The sequence below is a fragment of the Schistocerca nitens genome, chromosome 5, assembly GCF_023898315.1.
Source record: "Schistocerca nitens isolate TAMUIC-IGC-003100 chromosome 5, iqSchNite1.1, whole genome shotgun sequence".
Lineage (NCBI taxonomy): Eukaryota > Metazoa > Arthropoda > Insecta > Orthoptera > Acrididae > Schistocerca > Schistocerca nitens.
In genome coordinates, this window is record NC_064618.1 from 472,752,780 (window position 1) to 472,769,953 (window position 17,174).

General features: G+C 43.4%; 1 pseudogene; it reads right to left on the reverse strand.

Moving 5' to 3' along the window:
* Positions 1-519: 519 nt before the first annotated feature.
* On the reverse strand, positions 520-637 carry LOC126261468 (5S ribosomal RNA; annotated as a pseudogene).
* Positions 638-17,174: the final 16,537 nt, after the last annotated feature.

Here is a 17,174-nt window from a genome sequence, read left to right on the forward strand (position 1 = left end):
ACCACGGCCATGCATCTCGCAGTTCGGTGGCGCCATCGGCTGAGGGTGGTACGGCGGTCGTTCGGGTCCGATTGGCCTATCTATGACAGCCACCGACTAGTTCTGGTCGTGGAAAAATACAGGAAGTTGATTCCGGAGTTTCTGTTTTCGAAGCCTAAGGAAGTTGATGTCATTGCTACATGGGTACAAACTGGCAATGAGGCGATGGGCTCCAAAAAGGGTTGGTGTGGATGGAATTTCTTGGGCCCGTGTCAAAAATTCCGTAATCACGTCACAGTTCACTGGAATAGTACAACTAAAACTAAAAAAAAAAACTCCCGAACAGGCCATGAAGGCCCAACGGTACCGACCGGCCGCCGTGTCATCCTCAGCCCATAGGCGTCACTGGGTGCAGATATGGAGGGTCATGTGGTCAGCACACCGCTCTCCCGGCCGTATGTCAGTTTCCGAGCCCGGAGCCGCTACTTCTCAATCAAGTAGCTCCTCAGTTTGCCTCACAAGGGCTGACTGCACCTTGTTTACCAACAGCGCTCGGCAGACTGGATGGTCACCCATCCAAGTGCTAACCCAGCCCGACAGCGCTTAACTTCGGTGATCTGACGGGAACCGGTGTTACCACTGCGGCAAGGCCGTTGGCGCAACAGTACAACACACACTTACTAAAATGATTATTCCGCGTTTTCATGCCTCTCGCGTGCGAAGGGATGGTCGAATGGAAATAGAAATTTGGTTTAACAATACAAAAAAATAAATGGCAAAAATCTTCTCTACTCTTAGAATTATAGATAACTGAAAATAAATTCAACTATATTAACGTAGCTTTGGTTTCTAGCGTATTTCTAACTTAGTTATCTACATTACTAAGCTTATCTCGAAATACGGTAACCAGACGCAGTTAAAAAGTGCCTATCTGACGGCTCTAGGGGGAAAAAAATTGATTTTCAATATTTCATGTAAATAGTGACCTAGTTTAGAAATTTTAAATGCTGACGTAATCTACTCATCAAGAATTATAATATTATGTGAAAGGTTCGATGCAGTACGATAAGTATTACAGCTATAAACTGGTTGTCATAGGGCAGCGTAACCTACCGCGCGCAAATACCCGGACTATATTCACCCAGTACTTGAGAATGAGAGCAGTTAGTGACTTTTAACAAGCTTTACTCGTAATTTAAAACATTTGTAAATTTTTTCTCGCTTACGGGTTTTGCATATTAACTCATTTGTAAAGTAATCAGAAGCTTGAAGCTATTTTATGAATGGGAGATCGATTCTTTAAAGAATCGGTGGTGTACTGGTAATATGCTGAAACACTAGTGTATTACCATATCGAATATAAATTGATATTATCCTCATTTTGTTGAGTGGAATACATCTGGAGTCACAAAAAATTGTAATAAGATACGTAACACGACCAGCTGTAGTACCTAGGCAGCAGGTCAGAATTTAATGCCAGCATAAAAGTAAAACACAATTATCACCATCTGTGAATAACATTTATTTGTGTCGTAATAAAAGAAGTTCTAGTCTTGTTTCCCTTGTTGTACAACTTCTCTGTCTACCCACGAACTGAAGAACTGACAAGTACGAGGAAAAAATGTATCTTATGGCATTCGTGATTAATGGTTATTGGAATAATCAGAGCATGTTCAAGCAATTTTCATCTTTACTCTGCTAGCTACCTTACTATCAAATAACGCTTTGCTATTCCATTCGCAATTTCTGTGCAGTACGGATGACTCTCGGAGGGCTTCATTTATGGGCTAAAATGGCTCTGATTTTTACTGTCGCAGTCGCTTCGTGAGATGTTTGCGGCAGTAAGTAAAACGTTGATCGAATCTTACTGGAACGCGCGCTCTCGGAATTTGAACAGTAAACCTCTCGGTAATGCTCAAGGATCTTCTTCTAGCTCCTGCACTGCGCTTTGATGAGCATCTCCGTAAAGCTCTCACAGTTACTAAAGGAACCCGTGACTAAATGCGCCGCTGTTCTTTGGATCGCCTTTTTATCCTCTCTTAATCCCTTTGGTAAAGGTCCCACACTAATGAGCAATACTCAAGAATCAGTCGAGCGAGGGGTTCCAGAAGCTGCCTCTTCTTAGGATTCTCCCAATCAATCGCAGCGTGGCATTTGCTTTTTCTACCACCAGTTTTACGGTGTGGCTCCACCTTCAGACAGTCTGGGCGTAAACGTCTAGATGTTTTACGCCGTTTACTATTTCCAGTGACGAAACGTTAATATTAACAGTATTGGGCCTTTCCACTGACTTAGATACGATAAGTTATAGTGATATATGGACGGTGAGAGTGAAATGTGAGGCACTGGAGCAAACATTTGTCCTCTGCATTTTGCTTCTCTTTCGTGGCGTGCTTCGTTTCTATACACAACAGAATCATAAGCAGACAGCCTCCCAGAGCTTTCAACGTTCTCCACCAGATCGTTTGTCACCACACCACCACAGGACCCTGCAATCGTCTCGACAATGCTGAAGAAAATATTTTCTCAGTATCTTTGAGACAGGTCGTCTAAAGCTACATATAGTGACAAGTTTGCTAATGACTGCTATACCTCTGTTCTTTTAGACGTTATTTATGCCACTTCAGAGTAAAACTCAGTCGTCGCTTGCACTATTAGGCAATGTATTTTGCTTTACCGATTTGAACAGATTAATCTGTCATCCTCAGAAGCTTAATACTGGTTTAGCAAATGTTGATATCTTCTTTACTGAAGCATAATGTCATGACTTGACCAAAAATGTGCATATTGTATATAATAACTATACACACAAATTGATAATATACGGTAAACGAATCACATTTATGAACATATTAAAGTTGTTGTGAAAACAGTACGCGTCATGGCATTATACTTGCGTTGAGAGGCTATTGAGGTCTGCTAAACCAAAATTAAGTTTTGAAGATGACAGACTAATCTGTCGAAATCGGTAAGGCGAAATAAATTTCCAAAGTGTATAACTAACGACTGAATTTTGTCCTGCAATATATGACACATTTGCTGAGGCAGCTTTTTTATGTCAATATAGTATTAAAATATTATTTCTGACCATTGTTTCCTTATCTCAGACTCCTGTGTTTAGTTGACATCTACCGTCTCGCCGGCCGCGGTGGTCTCGCGGTTCTAGGCGCTCAGTCCGGAACCGTGCGACTGCTACGGTCGCAGGTTCGAATCCTGCCTCGGGCATGGATGTGTGTGATGTCCTTAGGTTAGTTAGGTTTAAGTAGTTCTAAGTTCTGGGGGACTGATGACCTCAGATGTTAAGTCCCATAGTGCTCAGAACCATTTGAACCAATCTACCGTCTCTACATAATTTCCCCCTACCCCGCTTCTTTTCAATTTGGGACAGTCTATCTTCGATGTTTCGCATACAGAAGTTGAATATGCCAAATTTTTGTATTATACTTTCGGGTCATGTCAGTATGACTAAACACCTCGAACATACGTTTCATACGATAATTGTCGCTGCTCGAACTACTACTGTCAAGACAAATAAATAAAAACACCTACAGCCGTCTTCAGTGCACTGAAGCGTTGAAACTGGTAGCGACAAAATAAAATAAAATCATAAGGACGGCTGTAGGTGTTTTTGTCACGACAGTAAACGGCCGTCGTCCCAGGCTGGTCCCGTCGGGTTCGAGTCCTCCCTCGGGCATGGGTGTGTGTGTTTGTCCTTTAGATAATTTAGGTTAAGTAGTGTGTAAGCTTAGGGACTGATGACCTTAGCAGTTAAGTCCCATAAGATTTCACACACATTTGAACTTTTTTTTTTTACAGCCCAGCTCTGAACGTCCATACGCGGTGGGCAAATATCTTCAATTTTTTATTATATTTTTAAATTCTCTTAACTGATCAGAACCCCCCGGAATACGATAACAAATTCCTCTGCAACACATGTTTTTCTTTCAATTTTGACACTAAATGTTTCGAACAACTAGTATGCAAGCCAGTGACGATAATATCTAAAAAAAATTGTTGGACATTCTGGTCCTCCAAACATGCCGGAAAACCTATGTTCGTTCCTGACGATAATGGCCCTCCCTGCGCGACCAGCTTTTTACAGGCAGCGCTTTAACATAGCAGCCGACCCGTTCCTCAGCCAGCGTGCCTCTGCCAAGCACCTCACCCTCCTCCTCTCCCCCCTTATCACCCCCACCACACCCTCCCGGCAGCGTCGCGACGACAGGCGTCGTCGGCGCATCTGCTGCACGGCGCGGCCACATCGGCGCTCGCGTGCGTTGCGTGTCGGCCTACGCGCCAGGCGCCGCGGCCGCTAACCGGTCGGTAATCGCCCCACAACAGGCAAACCTAATAGCAGCGCCGGCTTAATTAAATCTCAACTAATTATCTCGGCCGTCGTTTCCATCGCCGCCGGCCGCAGGCTGACAGCGCCTTTCACACAGTGGCGTGTCGCCGCAGTCGGCAGCGACCTTTGGTCTGGGTGTAGGCAGCTCTTCCGCCGCGCCACCGGGCAGCAAATTGGACACGGGGCTGCCTTACGTAAGTCTTATAGGGGGGCACGGACGCTGCTAAGTGAGCTTACGTAAATAAGGACAAGAGGATGCGAGGGCGCCGTGTCGCTCCCGTGTAGGCCGCACCTGTTCTGATGACTCACAGGTTTGCCTATCACGAGAAGCAGCCCTCGTTAATCTGGTGCCACGCGCTAACATCGCACAGAGAGGGAAGCGAGGATTCCGAACTCATGTCGCTCGTTGCTGCTTATCTGCGCCATTCTCTGGATCTTGGGATAATTTGGTATACTTAAAACAATACGGCTTTGCTATCACGAGCTACAGGCATAGTCGCAGTGGATCGGTTGAATCTGCCGGTGCTCGGATCAGATCTTAGGGCAGGGGTCTAATGATATGTCGTGTAACTTCATATTTGAGAATATAGATATAGACCAGAACACCGACAATATTAGTTTTTCTTTTTATTAGTTTTTGGAGATAGTGTGACGTACAGATCTGTATTGTATCCAGAGCTCCAGGTCACGCTGAAAGATGTCTGGAATTTCCTACGTAATGGGCTGATATTTTAGACTAGACAAATAACGGTTCCAACCTCCTGTTCCCAACAGCTTCATTTCGCTGATAGCTAAGTGTAGTTCTTACAGTTCCTTCAAAAAGGGGCCTAACCAGAAATTCACCGATTACGCGCAATGTATAATTACTTATAGTGTTACTGGGATCCTAAATTGGTATCTGACTCCTTATACACGCGTAATTCCTTCAGTGGTAAGCCGGCTGTGGTGGCCGAGCGGTTCTATGTGCTACAGTCTGGAACCGCGCGACCGCTACGGTCGCAGGTTCGAATCCTGCCCCGGGCATGTACATGTGTGACGTCCTTAGGTTAGTTAGGTTTAAGTAGTTCTAAGTTCTAGGGGACTGATGACCTCAGCAGTTAAGTCCTATAGTGCTCAGAGCCATTTGAACCAGCCTTCAGTGGTAAAAGTTCCGCCGGTCCAGGCGCACAGTAACTCCAATGAGTATAGAATTCGGGCTGAAAGTAATTATCGCTCCCTGTAAGATATCTATTATTTTTATATATTCTAAGTAATTATTTGTGCAGCCCAAAACAGTCTTTGATCGAAAAATTTTTCCTTTATTTTATGAGCGGTTTTGATATAAGAGCTCATCATCAGATGAGGCTAGATAGTACAAAAGAATATACAAATTTATGAAAGAGGGCATTACGATAGCACACATTAGTACTGATAATAGCGGTAACGGATGCGACCTGAGAAGCTGCTAAATGGCAACAAAATTATCGTCCTTAATTAGTATACAAAACATACAAATTTGTGACCAAGACTGGTATCGTCAAAAGCTGTAAAATCATTATAAAACTGTGATAAACGCGAATGTCCCATAGAGTAGGGTCACCGTCTGCATATTGTACTCGCAGCTGCGGCGAAAGCAACGAACGAGCCTTGGCCGCTAGGTATCGGTTCCTGCAAGCATTGTTTACAATTGTGTGGTTCAAATGGCTCTGAGCACTATGGGACTCAACTGCTGAGGTCATTAGTCCCCTAGAACTTAGAACTAGTTAAACCTAACTAACCTAAGGACAGCACAAACGTCCATGCCCGAGGCAGGATTCGAACCTGCGACCGTAACGGTCTTGCGGTTCCAGACTGCAGCGCCTTTAACCGCACGGCCACTTCGGCCGGCTTACAATTGTGTGTTACAGAAACATTAATATGTTAGGAGACAGCAGCGCGGATTTTGGGTCTCGCGCTGCTGGTTTTCCGTTGTATATAAAAGGCCGCCACCTACGGTAGTTTGAAGATGGCGGCCAGAGGTACCGTTGAAATATTGTGTAAAGATCAGTTTCGTGGCTAGGAAGTTTGGCACCTGGTGTGGAGTTTTGCCATCCCCGTCTCCACCTCCCTCCGACCTCACAAAAACACCAAATAATTCCTATATATATATATATATATATATATATATATATATATTAAATCTGTGCAAATAGAAACTTCTGTATTCTACTATAGCAATCACCTTTTATAACAAATTTCTTTCAATTTTTGGGCAAATACTGCTTAAGTGAACAACATCTAAAATGGAGTGTGTTACTAATGAGGCATCCAGTTTTCTGTGGGGGAATATGCTTTCATGTATTTATGTAATATTTCCTATTAAAGTCAGAAAACCACGAATAGCGAACAATAGGTTGATTTGGTCATCTCATAATCACGTACTTAATATGTAAATTCCGAGTGACACCACTATTTGACGTCACAGTTGCACTGAATAACAAACCAATATTGCATTTTCTTGTAATTCGCAGTGTTTTATTGTTACACTACGCAATAGAATGTACCATACTGATAGCTATGACGAAAGACTGTTTTACACTACACCAGTTTTACAGCTGGTTTTTGCTTTTCACACCTGAACACTTGTTTAAACTATCTAGTAAATGACTGATATACAATATTGTGTTCTTTTACACCGTTAAATGGCTTTTGCTAAATGGCTGCTTGTTTTATCTCGTCTTACCGTTCACATCAGAGGAAAAGGAGCCATTATTCAAAGTAACATTTCCAACGTCAGAAGTGGCAGTAATATGTGCATAAGTCTCGGATTCACTTTCTTCAGCCTTATCATGTTCAGGCTGAGAGAGAAATCTCACAGATTCAACATCATCATGGTCGCAAATTCCACAAGAGTTTTCAGATATTTTTCATCAAAGTAAAGAAACCCCTTGTCACCTTTCTAATGACTAAGAGAAGAGAAATGATATACCAAAGATTTTCGTAAATAATTACATTTACTTACGAACAAGTGGGTTTATGTTTTATTTGGTCTTCTGTAGAGAATATCTCGCGACAGAAAACTCTGCGTCGGATCAAGTGTAATAATAAAATGTGAACACTCGCGTCGGGTCAGGGGCACACTAACTGTAATTTAATGTGAGACACTAATACCAACAATGACTCTGTTTACACTGTTCCAAACATGTAGACAATAAAAGGAGACACCCTGCAGTAGAAAGTTTCAGAATAGAGAAAAGGATATTCTCTCTGGTCATTTTGATATGACGCGGGTACTTATCTGTTTGCATTACATAACTGAAAAATGTAAATCGATTCTGGAAAGGGCGTGATATCTTAGTTACATGATTCAACAAATGTAACAGCCATGTGTTCGTTCTAAATACGCAGGCTGACTAGAGAACCTATAGGAAACTATAATTTAACATACTTGCATCAATACACAAATTCAGCTACGCTGTTACGCAAGAACGATTTTCGAATCCAGGAGACCCCAAACCAGATATCTGTTCTATCTACAACATCAGTTTTTTATGACCACAGTACCTTCATAAATACAGGATCGGTTTTCTTAATTTTACGGTCTTAAATCTTTACACAGCAAAAACAGCACGACAACCTTCACAGCACAACCAAGTAATAAAAACAGTTTAATTATTGAAAAGCTTCCTTCACAAAAAATATATATTTATGAATCTAAGATCATTGATATTACTGCCTGAAGTGCTGTGTGAGAATAATTTCTTTGCGCAGTATTTGAACGATAAAATGCGCGTTCTAGGCGCTACAGTACGGAACCGCGGGACTGCTACGGTCGCAGGTTCGAATCCTGCCTCGGGCATGGATGTGTGTGATGTCCTTAGGTTAGTTAGGTTTAAGTAGTTCTAAGTTCTAGGGGACTGATGACCTAAGATGTTAAGTCCCATAGTGCTCAGAGCCATTTGAACCATTTTTGATAAAATGCGCGTATGTATGCAAAAGGGACTGGCTCCGTCCGTAAGCTCTCTAGTTGTTCGCTCGCTCCCATAAGTGTCAGGAATGAAGCGACGAAATTGCAGCTTGTGCCACAGAACACCATCCTGGAGGTGGTATCCGGTGCGGATCGTACCCTCCGCTCCGCCCTAGCTACGCCATTGGTCAATATGATAGTGCAGCACCTGCACGACCGACATGAGTTTCATCAGTTAATACACCCGGAAAGCTTACGTAGTTACGTGTTTGCTGACAGATCTCTAAGAGCCGTGTCTGTGAGGGGGAAGGTCAGACGTGTGTGTGTGTGTGTGTGTGTGTGTGTGTGTGTGTGTGTGTGTGGGCGCGCGCGCGCGCGTCTACAAGCACGCACATGTGTGTACGTTCAGTGATTTGGTGAGAGAAAGACGTTAGGAAAATGATTTTTCTTTTTTAGTTTCTGCGTACTTCTTTTAAACTAATGAATAATATTTTATCATCCGGGAGCGAGCTTTTTTTAAAACGTTCCTCCGTTTAGTTTTCCTTCAATAATATTTCTGTGGTGTTTGTTAGCTACTGTTCGCAGAATCCTCAACGTGGTATTAATACATTAATTTCTAATTGAGTTTGCTTTCTTGTTTCAGGTAAACAAGGATACTACAGGATGAAATACACCTGCGAATTATGATTTTTAGACGCTGCACGGTACGTACGTACAGTGAAAATAAATAGTATAGAAACAAACGTGTAGAAGCCGTAAATGAGTACGCTGCTGTAAAGCAAACGCTGCAACGTCCTGGAATACAGTCTGATGTGGAAGGTAACTTTATCTTGATGACTGAAATATTACCACAGTTTTTTAAAGTTCTTCTGATTGGAGACGGCAACCATTGCCATTTAACAGATTATAAAACGTGCTAATGGCACTCAGACGGAGTTCAACCTAAAGAGGAGGTATGAATAAATTATTTCGGGTTCTGCAAGTTTCACCCCGCGACATGTCTTAGTATTGTCAGATCTTCCAGTATGAAAATCGGTTATCGTTTAGATTAGAACAGATCAGTACTTTCACCAAACATATTTCATCTATTATTTTAAGAATCAACAGCGGTCTATAAAATAAAAAATGTTAATTACGTATACTTTTTTTGTTAGGAGATCTGTAGAGTTTACTGCCACAACATTTAAATTGTCTAGTTACAAATATACTGTCACTAAACACTGCAGATTTCCTAACAAAATATGTATCATTTATTTAATTTTGTAGACCACTGCAGATGCGTACTATGGAAATGAAATGAACGTTTGGCGTCATTGGCCGAGAGGCTCCTTACGGGGCAGGTATGGCCGTCTTGATGCAGGTACTATTACATTCGACGCCACATTGGGCGACCTGCGCGCCGGATGGGGATGAAATTATGATGAAGACAGCACAACACGCAGTCCCTAAGCGAAGAAAATCCCCGACCCAGCCGGGAATCGAACCCGGGCGCGTAGGACGGCAATCCGTCACGCCGACCACTCAGCTATCGGGGCGGACGATGCGTAGTATGAGTACGTGAAACATGTTTCGGTAACAATGAAATAAACATTTAGTTGCAAAGATGTATTTCTTCTTATCTACATGATAAACGTATCTGAAATAACAACTGAGGAAAGTTGCCTGCAATTGACAGTAAGGCAATATGAATTAACAAACCTAACAGTACGGTTTAGTGTTGTGTTCAATATGGCACGAGACATGTATCTGAGAACTAATTGTAACACCTTAAGCCGGGTATTTAAAATCTCTTTATTCATATGCGACCGGTTAACAGGCCCACGGCTCCCCCAGTCGGAGGTTCGAGTCCTTTCTCGGGCACGGGTGTCTGTGTTGTTGTCCATAGCGTAAGTTAAAGTTAGGTTAAGTAGTGTGTAGGCTTAGGGACCGATGACCTTAGCAGTTTGGTCCCATAAGACCTTACCACAAATTTCCAGGCCCGCATCTCGTGGTCGTGCGGTAGCGTTCTCGCTTCCCACGCCCGGGTTCCCGGGTTCGATTCCCGGCGGGGTCAGGGATTTTCTCTGCCTCGTGATGGCTGGGTGTTGTGTGATGTCCTTAGGTTAGGTTTAAGTAGTTCTAAGTTCTAGGGGACTGATGACCATAGATGTTAAGTCCCATAGTGCTCAGAGCCATTTGAACCATTTTTTTGAACAAATTTCCAAAAAGTAGCCCCAACTATTTGTCTACGACCCATTTTCCATACCGCCCCAGCAGCTGACATTGGTCGGGAGAGCTCAGTGCCTTCGAACGTCTAGTCATTGGACGTCAGCTGAGTAACAAATTTCTCACGAACATTTTAACCCTTCTAAAGCTGTCCAGGTCGGCTGTGGATGAAGTGATTGTGAAGTTGAAATGCGAAGGAATAGCCACAGCTGAACTAAGAACAGGGACACCTCGCGTATTGATGCACAGGGACCGCCGATCATTGCAGTTGGTAGTAGACAATCGCATAAATCAGCTGAAGGAATCAATCGTGAATTCCAAAGGGCTGCCAGCAATTCATCTAGCACAATGGTTCAAATGGCTCTGAGCACTATGGCACTTAACTTCTGAGGTCATCAGTTCTCTAGAACTTAGAACTACTTAAAACCTAACTAACCTAAGGACATCACACACACCCATACCCGAGCCAGGATTTGAACCTGCGACCGTAGCGGTCGCGCGGTTCCAGACTGTAGCGCCTAGAACCGCTCGGCCACCCCGGCCGGCCATCTAGCACAATGACTGTGCATTGTGGACTGCGTACAGCAAAGAAACAGTTCGTAAATCGAGAACTGTGATGCAATGGTTTGCGGACAATAACATTCCTGAAATTGATTGGCCTGTCCAGAGTCCCGATCTAAGCCTGGAACGCCTCCGGAATGAATTGGAACGTTGAATTCGCTCCAGACGCCGGCGTCAAACATCAATACCTTCTTTGGTTTCGGCTCTTGAGGGAGAATGGGCAGCCATTCCTCGGCAGACATTCAGATGCCTCATCGAAAGTGTCCCCAGCAGAGTTAAATGCCTCGTAAACGTAAAGGGTGGACACATTCCTAACTAATGCCCTCAAACCGATGTCTGGATATTCATCAGATAGTGTACATTGAGAAACGTGATTTACACGCTCTATGAGGACTAATGGCAAACAGAGGCACTTTTCGTCCTGCAAATACAATGCATCCATCTGATAATGTACAAAATGTTCGAGATTGGTAATGGCAACGAACAATAAAAGGCCGGCCGAAGGGGCCGTGCGGTTAAAGGCCCTGCAGTCTGGAACCGCAAGACCGCTACGGTCGCAGGTTCGAATCCTGCCTCGGGCATGGATGTTTGTGATGTCCTTAGGTTGGTTAGGTTTAACTAGTTCTAAGTTCTAGGGGACTAATGACCTCAGCAGTTGAGTCCCATAGTGCTCAGAGCCATTTGAACCATTTGAACAATAAAATGTGTTAAACAAAAAATCAACTTGGTAGTTGGTTCCTATTTTTATAACATACCTTATACTACGACCACTGAACCCCCATAATGTCAACTACTAACAAAGCAGCTTCACATAGAGGCAAGTTTCATAGTGGTGTGTACCACGATGACAACTGTCGCTCTTTCCTTGACCTTTGTTACGCTATCGATTCACGTGCCAGCTAGGAGCACCTCTTCACTCGCTCGCTTGCCGACGTCGACAAATCGGGTGGAAAGCTTCCGCGTTCGAGAGACTGGCGCCCGGCCGCTGCACAAGCGCGAGGCGGCCACGCGGGGCGGGGATCCCCCCGGGAAACCTCCTGTGTCTGCCTCTGCCTCCAGCTAAGGCTGTGTGAGGGCGCAGCCAGGCGCGCTTCCGCTACCGGAGCCCCCTGCGACTACGGCCGATCTTTCGGATGCCATGGCAACACTGGAAAACGTTCTTTCTTGTCGAAACCTGGTTCGTTTTCCCGTAAAATTTGAGCGTCACAGAGTGTGCGTTTCAGTGGCATGAAAATGGAGTGCAGTTTGTAATGGTTCTCTATTTACGTGACCATTACGGCACTCCAACCCCAGTTCTCGATACCAGTGATATCGTACTACTTTTCTGCGAAGTAACAGACATATTTTTGTGACAATATTCACATTTGGTTTTATTAATGTATAGGTACTCCGATGTATCGATATATTACAGTGATATGGTTCTTGTATGTATTCATTTCTGTGAGACTGTCATAATCTTTGACTTACTTGTAACCGTTTTGGCGCGAATGCGCACAGAGCAGTCTTTGTTTCACTTTGCAGAAGTTAGTTAAGTTGTTATTTCGCTTTGTAAAAGGAGAGTCAAGTCTTGTGTTTCGTTAAAGTGGAAATTAAATATATGAAGACTGATACAAAACTGTTTTCGTGCTGATGTGACAATTATAAAGAAGTATATGTAAATTTACAAGAAGTTTAATAAAATTGTGGATCGTGAACACCAAGTCAAAAATTATTTCTATCATACCATTGTTCTGATCTGGGATTGTTTGATCATTAAGAATTTCCTGAAAAACGCATTTGTTAGGTCTTCAAGTGTTGCTAAAATACAGATCTGGACCGTCTAGCAGTCAAAGCGGAATCACCCTAGAATAAACAAGATGAGCCGTAACAGCTTCGACGAAATCTACGTGAAAATCCATTCAAGATAAGTGCCAAAATTAATGACTTTTTTACAGTGACTTCATTATTTCCATTCTGACGATACCATCCACAGTCAATAACTTTGTTGTTGCCTGATAAGGCGAACATGTGCTGCGTGAGCAACATTATTAATCTGATTTCTAACCTACTTGGCTAGTGGTGGTATTGTTAGAAGTTCAAAACGACATTCACAACGTCCGTCGGCGCTAGTTATAATGTTGACTGAAATTATTATAGTCAGTGTGCAAAAAGAAGAGCGAGCAGGCGAGTCACCAATCTCTCCGAGGAGCTACGCCAGAAGGAGCATTTGTAGACTGTTTTAAGGATTGTTGGAAATGTGGTTCACCTATGCCTCTACTTGAAAGGCTGTTAACAATGTGCCATGCACTGTTAGCCTCTTTTCATTTAAGAAGCAGCTTCAGTGAACTGCAAAATGGTTCAAATGGCTCTGAGCACTATGGGATTTAACTGCTGAGGTCATCAGTCCCCTAGAACTTAGAACTACTTAAACCTAACTAACCTAAGGACATCACACACATCCATGCCCGAGGCAGGATTCGAACCTGCGACCGTAGCGGTCGCGCGATTCCAGACTATAGCGCCTAGAACCGCTCGGCCACCACCGGCCGGCAGTGAACTGCAATAGAAGATTATTTTATGTGTATATACTTGGTATATGACGCTTCCGACATGGGTTTCCATTTGCGGTTTATTTTCTCCCTGTTTACCGAAAAATACTGGAGATTTTAGATGGTTCCAGCAGAAAAATAAACTACAGGGTGTAAATTTTAAGTTGACAAACCAGAATAACTTGAAAAATGGGCTTCATACGAAAAAATCTGTAGAATCCAAGGATGATTATTTTCGAGAAGGACATCTGGTAGTGCTAAAATTAGCCCGCCATACCAGCCCCTTGTGGGTGGGGCGGGAGGCAACTTTAAAATTTCAAATGGGAACCCCCATTTTTTATTGCAGAATCAGATTCTACATAAAAAGCTACGCACATTTTGTCTTAAACATTTGTTTTGATTCTTGGTAGTTGGCGCTGTATTTCAAGAAAATTCATGTTCTCATTTTAGCGTGGAAAATGGTTACGGATAAATAAAAAGTACTTATTTACTTCGTAAACTTTGATTCGCTAAAACTAAAATTCTCCCTCTCTCCACATAGGGTAGGGTTTGAGAGAGAGGAATTAGAGTTTTACAAATGCTGATCCAAATATTAATTTTTTCGGCAGATTCGGATAAGTTTTGTTTGTTTCGTCGTCATGAGACCACACAACTTTTAATTATTACACACATCATCTGAGTAGCTAACTAACTAACCAAAAATCCTACTTACTAACGAGTGTACGAAGACATTTGCTAGGAGTGAAAGAAGTGGTAAGTGAGAGATGAAAATGGTGGGACAGTCTGTTGATCGAACCCCACTTAATATTTCCGAAATAGTGATTAATACTTTATGACAGACCTCTGTCAGATAGCTGACGCAGCTAATTTTGTATTGTGGGCATCTATAGCTGTAGAATTGTATCATGACAAATAAGACCTCTTCGGCTGCGTGACAAATCTTAATTTACGATCCAACTAGTTTCACAGCGTTAGAAACGCTCCTTCAGGGATACATATTTATTTAATAATCTATTCCAAACGATAACCAGTAGATGACCCAACAATCTTTGTCCAGTCGTGATAAAAATGTTTAACCGTCAAGATGTAGATAGTCCAATTTAAAATCGATTAGGGACCTCATGTTGTAACGATGATGCTAAGCCTCAGACTTCCGTATCGTGATGATGATCCCTGCATTCTGATCTGCTTTTAAAATGATCCCAGCATTCTGCTCTGTTTTAAATTGAACCATCAACATCTTTACCGTTAAACATTTCTATCACAGAATGATAAGTCATCTACTGGTTATTGTTTGGAATGTCCGCCTCCGTAGCGTAGCGGTAGCGTTACTGTCAACCACGCAGGAGGCTCGGGTTCGATTCCCGACGGGGGACTGGGTGTTGTGTGTCCTTCATCATCATTTTCATCATCATTGACTCGCAATTCGCCGATGTGGCGTCAACTAAAGAGGACTTGCAATAAGGCGGCCGAATTCCCCCGCATTGGGCCTCCCGGCCAACAATGCCATACGATCATTTCATTTCATCGTTTGGAATTAAAAAAAAAAATGGCCGACTAAACTCCATCCGAACGGGCCATGAAGACCCAACGGCACCAACAAGCGTCACTGGATGCATATATGAAAAGGCGTGTGGTCAGCACTCCGCTCTCCCTATCGTTTTGTCCGTTGACGAGACCGGAGCCGCTATTCTCAATCAAGTAGCTCCTAAGTTTGCCTCACAAGGGCTGAGTGCACCCCGCTTGCCAACAGCGCTCGTCAGACCGGATGGTCACTCATCCAAGTGCTAGCCCATCCCGAGAGCGCTTAACGTCGTTGACCTGACGGGAACCGTTGGTACCACTGCGTGTGTGAAATGCGTGTGAAATCTTAGGGGACTTAACATCTGAGGTCATCAGTCCCCTAGAACTTAGAACTACTTAAACCTAACTAACCTAAGGACATCACACACACCCATGCCCGAGGGAGGACTCGAACCTCCGCCGGGACCAGCCGCACAGTCCATGACTGCAGCGCCTGAGACCGCTCGGCTAATCCCGCGCGGCGGCACCACTGCGGTAAGGCCGTTGGCACCGTTCGGAATAAATTATGAAATAAATATGTATCTCTGAAGATGCGGCTCTAAAGCCGTCGCCACACGGTCCGTGCTGCCGAACGTTAACGCTGAGCGCGCCGGCCGTTGTGGCCGAGCGCTTCTAGGCGCTCCAGTCTGGAACCGCGCGACCGCTACAGGTCGCAGGTTCGAATCCTGCCTCGGGCATGGATGTGTGTGATGTCCTTAGGTTAGTTAGGTGTAAGTAGTTCTAAGTTCTAGGGGACTTATGACCACAGATGTTAAGTCCCATAGTGCTCAGAGCCATTTGAACCATTTTTAACGTTGAGCGTGCCAAGTTCAACGTGCTGCTGAACGCTCAGGAACGATGCGACTTGTGCATACGGTACGTGGGCCCCAACGTGGTATGTGCGATCGCAACGCACTCCACCGGCAGTTGAGGGATGTTTCTAGTTCGTAAATCACAATGTTTACTCAATGGGCGCGCGTTAAATTCCCACGTTAGCTCTATTAAAACGCACATCTCAAAAATGGTTCAAATGGCTCTCAGCACTAAGGGACTCAACATCTGTGGTCATAAGTCCCTTAGAACTTAGAACTACTTAAACCTAACTAACCTAAGGACATCACACACATCCATGCCCGAGGCAGGATTCGAACCTGCGACCGTAGCAGTCGCGCGGTTCCTGACTGAGCGCCTAGAACGGCTAGACCACCGCGGCCGGCACGCACATCTCCATCGTCCACGAAAAGGAAAGTACCATGTCCAATCAATAAGGACACAGGCTTATAAAAGTTCCATTACAAACAGTGCGTTACAAATGTGGAATACTTCTGCGCATAAGATAAACATTATTTCATCATTCCCACAGTTTAGTAAAGCCCCAAGGTCAGTTTTACTTGATCACTGTTCCTACCCTGTACCAGAATGTTTGCAACATGTGAACTACGAAGCGTAAAAGAAAAAGGAGCAAAATATATTTATACAAGTAGCGCAAGCTGTCCTGTGGATTAAGCCAATCGAACACAGTTACCCCTCAAAAAAGATGAAGTTATATTTACACAATATCAAATATTATAGTATATACTTATATCAAATTAATAATAAAGTATAAGAACCTAATAAAAACGCGAATGTTAGGAAAAAAATTGGGAGTGTTAAAACGCGAACCAGCGCCCCACTAAACAACTCTATACAGAACAGTGACGCTATTCATTACGCTAAACCAACATCACGCTTTTTTATTATAATCATATTGTATTACCGTTTGCTGAAAACCTTAATCGTAGATACGTTACTAATTGAAATTTAATTATAACAAATTGTACCAAGAACAATGCGTTTTGGGTGGATCTTCAGTGTGTCGCTGCCTTCAAATAGCCTACTCTCATAATACGGAAGTTACAATAATTCTTTTGCCACGAATATTATGTTTCTCATTACTTTATTGGAACGAATCACACAGTTAACAACCGGTTTTCCAGTGATTCTCAATTTTCTGGTGCTCAGAAACGGCATATATACATATAGGCTTGAAATGAATGCCAATATGGCGCCTCACAACTCTGTACTGAAG